The sequence below is a fragment of the Ostrinia furnacalis genome, unplaced genomic scaffold (genome assembly GCF_004193835.3).
Source record: "Ostrinia furnacalis isolate ACB-3 unplaced genomic scaffold, ASM419383v2 OfSCF1452, whole genome shotgun sequence".
Lineage (NCBI taxonomy): Eukaryota > Metazoa > Arthropoda > Insecta > Lepidoptera > Crambidae > Ostrinia > Ostrinia furnacalis.
Genome location: NW_021131691.1, coordinates 25292 through 37730, shown reverse-complemented (window position 1 = coordinate 37730; position 12439 = coordinate 25292). Strand labels below are relative to the sequence as shown.

Below are 12439 nucleotides of genomic sequence, written 5' to 3'. Positions count from 1 at the left end.
ATGTGTCAAGAACCAAAGAGAGCGGCTGTCATTGGTGAGTCAACTAAATCTTAAAACGCTCGATGTAGGAGTATTTCAAAGCATTTTAGCCAACCCTTCATCAGATGCTGCTAAACTTATTTGCGACATGGTTTCCGTGATTCTCCAGTGACAGCTACTCGTTCTTTTTATTGTTAAGTTATTTTTAATTTTTTGGTTATTTAGTTTACGATTAGGTTATGATGGGACTGACATACTATGTAAAAGTCCCTAAATTAATAAATAGAAAAAAAAAAAATTACTGGACATGGACCGTCAGTTCTGCGTACTATGTGCCCTGCCCATTACCACTTCAGCTTGCTAATCCGTCGGGCTAATTAGTTAGTTTACGGAGCTCCTCAATTCTGATTAGATCTCGTAAAGAAACACCAAGCTTATCCCTCTCCATAGCACGTTGTGCCCTATATTAAAAGGCCACGTTTTCGAGCCGTATATCATCACTGGTAACACACACTAATTGAAGACTTTCGTCTTCGTATTCGACGATTTACCTCTTTCTCGAAATTGCATCTAACTACCTAGCTGATCGTTTGTCCGAGATAGACATACTTACTTGTCAACAATCTCGAGAATCGAGCTCCTAATCGAAACTGGGTAAGGAGCAACATGGACATTCAACATAAGCTTCGTTTTTTCCATATTCATCCGAAGGCCTACCTGTTGGGAAACTCAATTAAGGTCTTCGAGCATTGTGATAAGGTCTTCCAACGGTTCTGCCTTAGTACGCAAAACAGACGGACGATGAGGCAGCAAGGTTCTGAAGTGGAGGCCACGTACCGGAAAGCACAGCGTAGGACTCATAACCATAAGGTGGACCGACGACCTCATAAAGGTAGCAGGAAGGCGCTGAATGCAGGCCGCCACCAACCGGCCATTGTGAAAATCAGCATCGGAGCCTGTGTTCAGCAGTGGACGTCCTATGGCTGACATGATGATGGTTTTGTGAGTTGTACCAACTTGAATATGCTTGTAAGTAGAAGGAACAAATTACAAGCATATTCAAGTTTTTTACCACTCTCTACAATTTTTTTAACACGTGATTTGAATGACTCTAAAATTCGTTCCGCCAACATAAAACAGGGTAATATAATGAAGGAGTAAAAAGTTTGTTTGATACCTGTGATTTTACAAAAACACGTTAATTATTTGCTAGTCCATATAGGCTCATTATCAGTAACCATTCATTATTAGGTGATCCGTCTGCTCGTTTGCCTCTTGTCACATAAAAAAACCAAATGGATACCCATAACGTAAAAATGATTTTAAAATTCTTCAATTTTATGAAGTGCTGTTTTGTACCAAATTAAAGATTTTGATTAAAATCATTATTTTATTGTAAACAATCCAGAATTCTTACGAATATAACCAAATATTAATTTTATAGCACACGAACTCAATTCCGATATTAATATCGGAATTCCGATATTGAGATCTAATATCGGAATCCAATATCGGAATTGAAAACCTTCCGATATTACATGCCCTACTTCGTACGTTGTATATTATTTAAACCTCGTGACTTGAATTTACGATTTTCATTTAGACGTCATTTCTCGGTTTATTTTGGGGTCCTTTGCTTCGTTCACGTGAATTATGTTGGTAACTCATGCATAAAATATTATGACGTATTTTATTGTACAAAACGTGTGGAAAATCTTCTGTTAGTTGTAACACGCTCATTTTCGAATCCAAATTAGCCAGTCGAGTTAAATACACAATTAGGTATACCTATTTGACATGGAAACTTGTTTGTTATTAGATAATTTCAAACCTGTTGCCTCCAAGGCAAACTAAAACTAGAAGCTACTCGTCATCATCATCATCATCATTTCAGCCATAGGACGTCCACTGCTGAACATAGGCCTCCCCCAATGCTTTCCATGTTGATCGATTGGTAGCAGCCTGCGTCCAGCTTTTCCCTGCTATCTTTACGATGTCGTCGGTCCACCTTGTAGGTGGACGTCCCACGCTGCGTTGCTGCGAAGCTACTCGTACCAACACTAAAAGGTTATTTTTTGAAGTCGGTGAAAAAAGTAAAGGATTTGAATTTTTTGGAACTATTGTGAGTTAAAATGTCTAGCTATTAGGTACCGTTATTAAGACCGGTGAAGTAATGATTTATGTTTTAAAACAACACTATATTAAGAACTTACTATGTAACAACAAGGTATTTTGCAACAATGTTGTAAAACATTTTACAAACATCTTTAGTTTCATAACGCCAACAAAGTTAATCTAACAAGCTTGGCTTTGAATAGTTAAGAAGAAAACACGAGTCTACCGACAATTACCATGATGCACGGTGTAATTTTTACTTTATCGATACTTATTTAGACGAAAAATAATAACCTAATTAATTATTTTTACCGATTTTAATGCATAAACTTTCTCTTAATTAAACAAGAACTCAACATCTTAAATAACGTCTCTCAGTTAACATTACTTGAGTCTTGAGGAATTACTAAACTATTTTGTATTATGTTAGTTCCCGTACTTGACCTACATTATAAACATAAGTATTTCATAATATCTCCCTTTTATCAACTGATGTTTGCATACGTGTATGCATTCATCATCATGTAACTATCATAATGCGTGCATTATGATAGGTAGTTACTAGTTACATTATGATGCGAAGACGAACTATTCCAAATACCAGTCAGAATCATTTTGTATGTTTCGAAGTATCGTATAGAATAGAAGTATCGTCATATCGATACTGAGAACGACACTAAAACCATGCAACTCTTTTATGAAATAAATATTAAAACCTCTAAAATAAATATTTGTACGAAATATTGTCACTGCAAACCAAGTTGCAATATGTACCAACTATGAAATGCATGTGACACGCTTCGTGTATTTTCATTCAGAGTTGCCTCTGAAATTGTAGGGAAAGTGATATTCTAGGATTAATAATAAATCCTCAGCCGTCTTGCTGTTGAAATTCGCACAAGCGTAAACAAAGATATCGATGACTCTAAAACCATACGTGTATACACAGCACTAGTTATAAGGTGCGGTTTAGATACACAAAAGGTTAAGCCTCGACTGAGGCAAGTAACCAAAAACGTGAAACCGTTAAATCTAATACCTAAATGCTTCTAAGTGCAACCTTCCAACTTACACTTATTTACCATCGATATGGTAAGTTACACATACGTGTACTCTAAGAACTAGATTTCACTTCGAAAACTTCTAATTTAAAGCTGCAAGTTAAAGCAACGTGCACAGTACCACTAGCACGAAAAAAATTCGACTTCAAATTGTTTGCGTATTCGAATCGCCATGTAAAGATTTAGAAACAGGGCCTCGTGAAAATGACGTAAATCGAATTTAGTATGAGAAATAGTAGCACGAAACTAATTTTGACAATCGAGATGGTCACGCACGCGTTATCGTTGAATTTGAAGGGTATCGAATTGTCGAATACGCAAACGATTCAAAGACCAAAAATTTTTCGTGCTAGAGGTACAGATGTGATAGTTTTCCGGCTACAAAGGCGACAGATGGAATCGGTCATGGGAGAGGACTGCAAACAGCGTGCCGCAGAAAGTGTTTGCGATACATCACAAAATTGGTATGCAGGTCTAGCGCGAAAAAGGATTTCGCTCATTTGACTCATTCACTCATGGCGGCAGTCCAGTATGAGTGAAAGAGATAGATATTTGGTATCTAGATAGAATGTCTACCTACTTTAAATTTTAACACACCTAGGTAAGAGGTGTTCTTGTCTAGACCGTCGGAAAGGTCAACAACAGTCAAGTTTCTAATTCTAGTTCTTACTGATAGATCTAAACTACGCTCCACTTATCATGTTTACTAAAATTACGAAATTAAAAATTACATATTCAAGTTCGTTTTGTATGAATTTACATAATACCTAACATTATTTGAATAGCAAAATCACCTTTTTTATTTTATTTTATTAAGGAAAACAAACTATGTTAATACTTAGTTCTAACAAAACGTTTAAAAAGTGTTGATTGTGCCACAGTATCGTCAATATTAATTTTATCAATACAATACAATTTGAATTTTATCATAGGTAAGTATTCTTAATAGCTGGTGTTGCCAGTGGAGCGTTACAAATTGCTCATTACGCCTTTTTAAAGTTTTTATTATTAATTGCCAGGAATTTCCGAATATCTACAGAAATAAAGTCATTATAAGTTTTCAGCATTCTAGTAAATAAGGAAGATAAGAAAAACTTTAAATGGTGTACTACAATATAACTAGAAAAGCCGTAGTATTAAGCTTGATCTGCCCTCAGTACAGTTTTTTTTTGTTGCAAAATAACCCTTATAACAACGATATTATGACACACATTAGAGCGTTAGAAGCGCGACAGCAGCGCGGCAGCGACGTTTTTGTAAAAGGCATGTATCTGCTGTGGCCTAATATGAAATTTTCGGCAGCGCGTCTGTCGCGAGTTTGTCGCGCTGCTAATTCACCTAAATGTGAAAAACACCACTGTATTTAGTTTGATCTGCCTTCATCTGTACATAGCAATTATACAAAATGTACGCCTCGTTCACTGACCCGGGGGTGATAATATTTCATACGGAGAATAAATTTAAAATTTAAAAAGTAGCATCTCATATTTCGTTTAACTTTAGACACGAGCAACACTGAATTGGTAACATAACATGAAGACATGCCAAGGGCTGGAACCAGCGAGAATTACTGTTGTCTGAATTAGAATATTCTGCTCAAAATTACGATCCAAAAACATTCAAGGAGTCATTTCACTCATTTCTTATCTTTCCTCCTCTTCCTCCTCCCTCCTCTTCTCTTAGTCTTCAAGTCACAATGACAAATGAAAGTCAATAGTTATCAAAATAATGTTTACCTAATTACCAACTTTAGACGTCGGTACTTGTACACTGCTCAGCTAACAATATGTACCGAAATTCTTATTTTGTAAACAACCAATTTATTGAAGAACTGAAATTTTATTCTTGTTAGATAGCAGTTCACTTTTGAAAGTTATAATAATAAAACATGTATTATTTTTATATTTGTACGAGGACCTTTCAATATGCAAAATTGTTTAACCTTTGGTAATAATAAAATACATAAAAGACGTGTAAAGATCCTAAAATAGAATTACATATTATTATAAGATTAGATTATAATTATCTTGGATATATTTCGTAAGAAACTCCAAAAGGAGTTAGCAGTTTTTCATAAGAAAATGAAAATAATTTTCTTATCTACATCATTTGAATATGTGAATGTACGATCTGTCTGTAGTAGGTATCATCTCGTAAACTCGTGATGTAACTCGGCCTTGAGTATATTGAGCGTTATCATAGTTAAGAGAAGTATCTTCGGTTTTCCTAGACATTGCAGGTACTGGCTAAACTGGCTCATACATCGTAGATGGACGAGGTTTCCTAACTATAAAATGATTCAAATTGTCTATAATTCTGTATGCAGAGTTTGATGATCTTAAGACTTATTTTTGTATGGCATTAGACAAATTGCAACTTTCAATGAAATTTACAAAAAAATCTGCTTGGTGTAAGTTACTGAAGAAAATGGAAACGAACCAACTGTTTTTAAGGATTCTATTTTGGTATCAAATTCTAATAATAATTTTAGATACCTACCTACCTACCTTAAAAAATATGATTTATATTGGGAATAGCAACGTAATTACAGGATATCATGAACGTGTTCATGAAATATTAAGTAAATTTCGACTATTTCATTGCAGAGCATCTAATACCTAATTTTATGGAGTGCCTACAAAAATTTCATGCATAAACATAACCTCAGAGGCCACAGACGCTCGATCCATTTATTATTCTATCGTCACAATATCTGTTAGCAACAGCTGTATTAATACCACAGCTTTTTTGTGCTGTCTAAAATAACGAGTAAAAACGATGCCTGCTTAAAAGACTTTTTGTTATTCTATCATGTGAATTCGTGTGTGTTAGCAGGTTTTCACAACTTTTCTTTCACATGTCTGTCTGTGTACTACTATGATAAAGTATACATAGAATGTCTTTGTTCACAAAGCGTAAAATGGACCCTTGATGGTCACAATTTTAAAATGAAAGAGTGAAATGAAACAAACATACTGGATAGTAAATAAAATTTCAGAAGAAGTTTCATACCCAAATTGGATTGGAATATTGAACTGTAAGAGATGTAGAAAATAGGAAACTGGTAATAATTTACACCAAGTGATTTATCAATTTGTATGTCGCTTCTGGGAATGGGTTCTACCTTTGTAGCGAAAAGTCTAATTCTCTGACCACTAGGCCTCAAACCATCATTATTATTAATTTCTAATACTAGTGAACAATAAGATGTACGTACAATATCAGAATCAGTTGTAATGTAGACAAGGCTACACAGACACAATACAGATTTGACCGTGAACTTGTTAAACATCTAATAGCGTGCAAATAAAAACCGACGTAACAAGTTTTCTTGGACGGAGCTATTACCAGAATAATAAACCTATAATAATAATATACCAACGCAAACATTTCTGAGTATAGGTATTTAGAAATGCAATCTTGGAATTTGAATATTGTAATGTAAGTGATCTTTAACAGACTTTAGTCCTCAAATCCAGAATTTCAAGAAAGCCCTTGACCACGAATCCCTTGGATAACAATTAATTACTAAGACTGCTCTCTGCCCTTATGAATAATGCGCGGACATGAACCAAAAACAAACAAGAAATTAGCCTTCCAAGTTTTGGGCACATAAACTTACTAAACTTCTCAAATTACTCAAATTTACCCCGGGAGGCACATCAAGTTTAACATGTGATGTCTTATTCAGTTGTGATAGACGCTATTTCGCAACAAAAATATAAAGACTGATGTGCTATCAGTACTTCAACGTAAGGAAGTGGCGTTCTAAGTACGCAAGTAATTAAATTAAATAAATAAGTAAGCACTCAGGTAAATGAAAATACACATACAAAACAGACACACATGAGTGTCATAAGATAAATTAATAATAACGAAATTAAGAAACAAGATGCGCCTTAAATAAGCAATAACATTTATTTAATTCGAAATGAAATTAACAAAATAAACACGCTGACGTTTTCTCGGAACGAATACGCGTATAAATTTCACAAATTGGTAATAGCATTTCATTCAATGATACACAATACACGGGTATTATTATTGTGATGGCTGCACAATGATGATACTCGTGCGAGAAATTGTAAATATTTCGAGTCTGGTTTGAATGTATTTGCTCAGCAAAAAACATACAGATATCTGTGTTAATTATCTTAACACTGCGCCTGCACAAACAGGGGTCCAAAAGGTATTGTTACGCAGCTACAGGGTCGCCAGGTCAGATTTTACCATTATGATTGCGGGAGAGCTTGTCAGCAACATTCAAGGTGGCTTAAACAACACTCGAGGCTCTTACTCAAATACCAGACATGGAGTCGACCCTTTTCCAAACATTTGGAGAAAGCAATTTTGCGTAAGCCAAGAATATATTCTTTTGTTTCTTGGCATAAATTAACTCACATTGGTCATGCCAAATACTAATGAAATAGCGGCGATCTTAAAAAAGCGTCAGCTATATACTAGCCAAAAGTGGAGCCAAAAGTGGGGCAAGATAAACTGCATAAATCACTTGTAATTTGAACAGCAGCAGGATTGAAACGATAAGATAATGATAAAGTGTGAATGTAAGATGTTAAGACGATTAATTCGATATTAAATTCGATTGCCAATACCATTTTACCGTTAGCTAATTAGTTGTCCGAAAGTCAGTCTATTAAAGTCATTCTTCATTAATAATCTTGTCTTATTGCCAATACATCTAATGAAAATAGAAGTTTTAGTCTAAAACAGACTTAATAAACCAAACAGGAAAATATCCCGCTATTTTATCCTCACACTTAGTTATTTTTTGTCAGTCATTTTGGTATAATTCCTTTGATACCGTTTGTAGTATAGTACAAAAAATCTGAATGCTAATCTAGTCAATGCAAAAAAACTCACTAGCATGCAGCAAAGAACTTATCACTCGTTTCAGGAAATTGATCTACGGTTCTGGTGCAGTTTTTGTCGGACAAAGCAGTCAATGCTTTTCTTTGAACGGTCCAGTTTAATTCTTTGGAGTGGAATTCTGTGAACGTTCAGCAAATAAACCTACTTGGAGTCGCGGCAAAGGATTTTTTGTGAAAAACCTGTTTGACGGAGCTAGACATCGGAGATAAAATAGTAGTGATGTTTTGCATGAATGTAACTAAAAAGAGATTTGTATTCCAGACCTAGGTAGGTACTCGTATATATCCTTCGGATTCGGATTTTCGAAGGAAAGGAGAATATTTTTAAACTTACTAAAAGCAATAGAAGATCTGCGGTGATAAAACCACAGTTATTGTAATTTTCTTTTCTTTTTATTATGATACTTCTTAGTATGATTTTAAAATGGTGTCTTTCTTATTATGCAATTAAGTGCAGCTATGGATGTTTATAACCATCTACAAAGAAATTCAGATAAGAAAGCGAAAACTATAAATTTCATTTTACAAACCCATTTGAAATCCACGTTTCTAAGAAAACAGTCTGACAAATGCGGTTAAATTAACCCCCATAAATGCAAGATCACCAAGCGAAATAATTCCAATGAGATCTCCTTCTTATTGCAATTTAGGTGTATAGAGTATCTTGTTGAGTCCCTATAACTCAGAACGCGCAATTTGCCAATTCTGCCCACGGCTGTAGTAAAAGCTGATTCCATGCGAGAATATTCTGGAAGGTAATACAATCAACCATAACCTCCATAGTATGTGTTCGCGGGAAAGAAACAAAAGGAACTTGCGTTTTATGGCACAATAAAACCTGCACATCCAAGAAAGATTTGCAGCCTTGTCGTGGAAAATGAGAATTTTAGGCACCGCATGTAGTTCTTATTAAGTGGATAAGTAGGTTTGGGAATAAGTAGCAGTGATTTTCCTACCTCCCCCTTTTTTAAAGGTTGAACATCAACATCCAAAATATCACGTTGCTTTAAAAATATTCTTCCAAGACTTCAAAAATCAAACTTCATTAGCATACTTAAATAAAAGTTTTAATCGAAAACCAAAATCAACGCCACGTTAGACTGGATTGAAATACTAGTTATTAAATATTTTAAATTAGGTTCGTTCGTTCGTTTCAGCCGAAAGACGTCCACTGCTGGACAAATTGGGTAATTTGGAGAAAAATATTTTAGAGTGTCCTACTCGTATAAGTTTCATGACGCGGGTATTTTAAGCGGGTAGTTTTTTATTCAACGTAATTTTTTTGACCTCATCCAATTAACAATAACTGTCTTTTTCTATCTATCAATTATATTTCTAATCACGGCTACCCTTCTAATAGGTAGGTAAACGAGTTAATTTATCCTCAATCACGATTATTTCTGTTCTACATCTAAATCGAGTTCATTAGTATCATTATTAAACGGGAAACGTCTATTAGAAGTATAATTTATGATTATATTTCAAATTTTAACTTGAGCTACTTATTTTTACTTTTACGTGATTAATTTTAATAATCACTTGACAGGTTTTATAATAAGGTAAATTTAAGAAGCAGCTGTTGATACCATTTAGATTTCATCAGATCCGGTTTAGCAGTAACGTGTTTATTAAAGTCTGATAAGGATTATCCTGCTTTCGCCTCCGAGATTTATTTTACCATGTAGTACCCCTGTACGACAAGTCAATCCGCACACAATATTCAGCGCAGTAGTAGTAAAAAACAAAAGAGCGGGCAACCCCACCCCTACCACGCTGTGGGCTCGGTGTCCGAGCGGTCTCATTCCTTTGTGCGCACGCGCAACGACCGCACGCAGTATAAGAAAAATGCTTAAGTGACGTCACCAGGACGTTTTTTACCGACAAAAAACGTAATTATTTTAGGTTGTGCAGTGTAGTGACGAGAATTAGACCCAACACAAGGTTGGTTGTAACAAAAACACCAAGCTTATCCCTCTCCATAGCACGTTGTGCCCTATATTCAAAGGCCACGTTTTCGAGCCGTATATCATCACTGGTAACACACACTAATTGAAGACTTTCGTCTTCGTATTCGACGATTTACCTCTTTCTCGAAATTGCATCTAACTACCTAGCTGATCGTTTGTCCGAGATAGACATACTTACTTGTCAACAATCTCGAGAATCGAGCTCCTAATCGAAACTGGGTAAGGAGCAACATGGACATTCAACATAAGCTTCGTTTTTTCCATATTCATCCGAAGGCCTACCTGTTGGGAAACTCAATTAAGGTCTTCGAGCATTGTGATAAGGTCTTCCAACGGTTCTGCCTTAGTACGCAAAACAGACGGACGATGAGGCAGCAAGGTTCTGAAGTGGAGGCCACGTACCGGAAAGCACAGCGTAGGACTCATAACCATAAGGTGGACCGACGACCTCATAAAGGTAGCAGGAAGGCGCTGAATGCAGGCCGCCACCAACCGGCCATTGTGAAAATCAGCATCGGAGCCTGTGTTCAGCAGTGGACGTCCTATGGCTGACATGATGATGGTTTTGTGAGTTGTACCAACTTGAATATGCTTGTAAGTAGAAGGAACAAATTACAAGCATATTCAAGTTTTTTACCACTCTCTACAATTTTTTTAACACGTGATTTGAATGACTCTAAAATTCGTTCCGCCAACATAAAACAGGGTAATATAATGAAGGAGTAAAAAGTTTGTTTGATACCTGTGATTTTACAAAAACACGTTAATTATTTGCTAGTCCATATAGGCTCATTATCAGTAACCATTCATTATTAGGTGATCCGTCTGCTCGTTTGCCTCTTGTCACATNAACTTCACTTGGTAAGTTCGTTTGATCATTCAAAACTACTTTGCTGAAAAACAAACAACTGTTACTCATAGATGATAATATTGATAATGCTATAGTATTGCATCAAACTGATAATCCAGTATAAATGTAGATTAAGGGCAAAGATTAACTACTTGCACAATTTATTCCTAACCTAAAACTTCGAGAATGCACCGTACTCACATAAGAATCGCCGGCAGTTAGCAAAAATCCACAGCACGCAAACCAAACTTCACAACTTTCAAAACTAAAACACTAGAAACACAGTTGCTGTATCACAAAAAGTGGTCACTTTTCGTCATTTTCACACTTTTAACAGACACTTTGAAGCAAGTTAATTACTTTTCAATATTAACTATCGGAAAGGCGGGAAGTTGCGATCCAAGACGACACAGAATCGGCGCACAACCACTTCGCGCGGCAATCGCTCGCATACTGGCCGGTTGATACCAAAATTTCGAATGAATCGAATTCGAGTTTCCAGACGAGGCGGTCCGAGTACAATCAAGATACTCGAACTCGATTCATACACAACCATGATAGAGCGTTACTAACAATCTTTATGGTTAGACGCCGGTCTTTTTATCGAAATGTCTGAAACGAAATTGCTTTTATATGAGTTTACAATTCCCTGTCTCCGCGCTATCATTGACGGAGCTTCGTTTAAACTCGCTAACTCTATTTGGGACCAGACGAAAAGTTTGCTGAAACGATGTTTGACAATAGAGTGATCAATATTTTACTTTGCGAGACTAGGTATTACTCGTTAGTAAAGAAAGATTCATGCTGCCTCTCCTGATATTCATGGAATTCATAATTTTGATGAACAATTAGAAAATATCTCTTTAGTTAGTGAAATAGGAATTGTATTGTTATTATTAATTTTGTACGTAGCAATAAAATTAATTGTTTAAGTTCTCAAGGAGTTGAGACAATAAATTAACAGAATATTTATTAGTTACTCTAAAACTTTGATGATTAATCAAAAATGTATTTTGATCTTCTCCTTTCTTCTTTTCAACTGATTAATACCTATTGCTTGGTCAGCTGAAAATGGATATTGAAGAAAAACGTTTCTTCTTTAGTATTACTTTTCCTATTAGTTCATTATTCAGTTTTTCACCTTTTTGAACATCAAAACTAATATTTTACTCACTTCTTCGCTATATTGTCATAATTATATTGTCTCTGCATTTTCCTCCAAACTAAGTAGGTCCCAATGAAATTATTCACCTGTTTCTATTGTAGCCCTTTGTGACCACCCAGTAAGACATTATGACACAAATCAAATACAATGAAATTATTCTACTGTTTCCAGTTTCTAGCGGCCCTTTATGATACGACACAAATCAAATAAGTTTAACATATTTGAGTGAAGTAATCCAAACAAGTAGAGCCAACAACTAAACTCATCAGTGGATATTTACGCAAATGTCCGCCTAAACATCCAGCTGCTCTAATTTCATAAATTTAGTTTGTCACCGAGTTTAATCTTATTTCAACGTCAGAATTCCTAGATAATTTGGGTGAAATTCGTTTGTAAGTTTCCAAGTGAGAGGA

General features: G+C 35.4%; 1 protein-coding gene across 1 annotated transcript in view; it reads right to left on the bottom strand.

Moving 5' to 3' along the window:
* The window catches only part of LOC114352780 (angiotensin-converting enzyme-like), a 199639-nt gene extending 188317 nt beyond the window's left edge, over positions 1-11322 (bottom strand). Inside the window, exon 1 of the mRNA XM_028304503.1 lies at positions 11063-11322. The gene's annotated coding sequence lies outside the window, so the exon portion shown is untranslated. The remainder of the gene's footprint in view (positions 1-11062) is intronic.
* Positions 11323-12439: the final 1117 nt, after the last annotated feature.